The sequence below is a fragment of the Camelina sativa genome, chromosome 2, assembly GCF_000633955.1.
Source record: "Camelina sativa cultivar DH55 chromosome 2, Cs, whole genome shotgun sequence".
Taxonomy (NCBI): domain Eukaryota; kingdom Viridiplantae; phylum Streptophyta; class Magnoliopsida; order Brassicales; family Brassicaceae; genus Camelina; species Camelina sativa.
In genome coordinates, this window is record NC_025686.1 from 5,191,128 (window position 1) to 5,193,949 (window position 2,822).

At 36.8% G+C, this 2,822-nt stretch overlaps 1 pseudogene; it reads left to right on the top strand.

The window, feature by feature from the left end:
• Positions 2,226-2,811, top strand: LOC104748606 (annotated as a pseudogene).

Genomic DNA, 2,822 nt, shown 5'->3' on the forward strand with positions numbered 1-2,822 from the left:
TGGATTGTATAACTTGTAAGATCTTCATTATTTAGGAGACATGATATGTGGAATTAATTTTTTTTTTTTGGATAAAATGTGAATATTATTTACCAAAAAGGAACAGTTTCTTTTACAAGAGCTTGGCGTAGCAGTGGTTTTAATTAGACCCAAAAAAAAATAAAAAAGCCTAATGAAATAAGGGGAAAACACGATACAGAGGTTTACTCATAAGCAAACCATTGTTGCAGAAGGTTGGTAAAAGCTGGGTGCTCTCTCCGAGCCAGAATAGTGTCTCTAATTCCTGTCTATTTGTGAGAAGACGGAGGAAACAGTAGAGGAGATGTTTATGTGGAATTAATTACTGTTTACAAAATGAGTTATTGTAACGCGCTTTAAGTTGTAACGCGCATGCGCTCTTTTTTGGCTATCAACGTCAACATGTACATGCAACTCCATTTCAAACTTTTTGAATAATAATGACAAACTTATATACATCCAAATAATACCTTTGAAAATCCACTTAGCAGTTTTTCAATTTCGTATACATCAGGCAGGAAATTAGCATATGTATTTGGAATCTTATCCATATATATTGCATCTCATCTTCGGTGTCAAAGTGATCAGCTCAACACGGGCAAACAACAACTCCGCAAAGAAGAGAGCGACGAAACAGCGCAGTGAGGCACTTATTGATTCGAATTGGTGCTCAGAAGATACTGAAAGATAGATCGCTAGATGCAGAATTGAAAAGCGAAGCTGGGACAGAGACGAATTAAAACAATTTTGAAGAAGCGGAAGTTCAACTTTCTCGAGAAAATTTTCTGTTAGGCGGTTTTTTCGAGAAACAAACGAGAAAAAAACACTTTGGTCTGATACCATGTTTACACTTCATAAATGACAAAGTAAATTTCTCATTAAAGTGAGTTATAACTATACAAGGGTATTTATACTAGAGCTAAGATTAAGTAAAAGGAAGCTTAATCTCAACTAACTAACTATATAACTTTATATGCTAATAAACATTAATACTCCCTCACATGTAAGATACCAAAATTGAGGAGTTTCAAGTGTTAGCCTTTGATGGGGAAAATGATATGTCAAGCGGAAGTTGCAGGAACATCCTCAGTAGGAGGTTGCACTGCTCTTTGAGATGATGGTGGTGGTTGTGGCTTTGGCGGTGGTGGTAGAGGTCTCTTTGGTTTCACCTTATCGACTACCTCAACTTCAACGTGATTCTGCAGGATGACACAAATTGCACACGTGTTGAAAGCAAATAAGCTCATCAAGTCACCATATTAGAGTATTAACAACAATACATACATGTGAATATCAAATTCAGGATGTCCAAGGCGGCCACCCCTTCCAAATCCCCACGTGTGTACTTCTTTATGAGAACTAATGCCAACATTATGGAACTTTGCAGCAGAGACCAACTTAATGAAACAGCCATGCAGTGAAATCAAGAGGTTGTTTTATTTTCTCACCCAAGTTTTCTCTAAGATTCATAAAATCTGCTAACACTGTTTATACGAAAAATAAAATAAAGGGCATGAAGCAATTATGAACCCTTATGAGATAAACGTAATGGGAACGGAGCAAACCCCTATTTTGATCAAATTCTTGAGCAGCAAGGAAAGCGGCGACCCTAAACCTAGAACGAAACAGAACTTCAACGTGAAACTGCAGGATGACACATTGACACAAATAGCACACGTGTTGAAAGCAAATAAGCTTCTCAAGTCACTATATCTATATATACATTTTTGGAGACATTTATGAAATAAATCTTCAAGTTCAAATCTATTTACAATCATGCCATTGGCATTAAATTTTACTATTGTTTTTACTTTAAATAATATCAAATTCAGAATCTAATTGAAGAAGATTTTCTCCTATTCAAATTTCCAAAAGTATCGGACCAACATCTATTAGCATTAAATATTTTATATTTAATTAATCTATTTTCTAAAAAGTTATACTAAATATTAAACACAATTGATTAACCGTAGACAATAATAACAGCCTAGATATCAGATTAAACTTCTTGATTTTAAATTTTTTTTACAAAAAAATACTCTACCATTTTAATCGACTTGCACAACTATAAATACAAAAGTGTTAAATGATATAGAGATATAGCAACAAAAANATTGTTTTATTTTCTCACCCAAGTTTTCTCTAAGATTCATAAACTCTGCTAACACTGTTTATACGAAAAATAAAATAGAGGGCATGAAGCAATTATGAACCCTTATGAGATAAACGTAATGGGAACGGAGCAAACCCCTATTTTGATCAAATTCTTGAGCAGCAAGGCAAGCGGTGACCCTAAACCTAGCACGAAACAGAACTCATCTCTATTGTGTGCTTGCTTCACAAGTTACGGTAAGATAACGTTTAGAGAGCAAGTTTCAGCCTACGTTTGCTTGGGAACAAGACAAGGCCACTACGCGCTCGTGACTAGAGCTCACGAAAGTGGTGGTGGTGCCGTGGCACCGTCGTCTCCTGCCGTGAATGAAGGTGGCGGAGCCGCGGAGGGAGATTGAGCCGGTGGAAAGTGGCGGTGGGGAGTGTGATTGGGTCAATAATTGGAGCGTTTCTGTTAGGGTTATTGGTGGTGGCGATGTTAGTGAAAGGGAAGAGGAAAGCGATGAGAGGAGATGGAGAGGAGAGCTTATGAAGAAGAAGCACTTCAGGTCTCAATGGTGGGTCATGTTAGAGCTAATCCTATTGCTTCGAGAACAAGAACGGTTCCAAGATTTGATAATACTAGGTCTACTAACAAGTAACAACAAACTTAATTAGGTAGATCGTCCTTCTTGATATGATGTTTTCCAGTC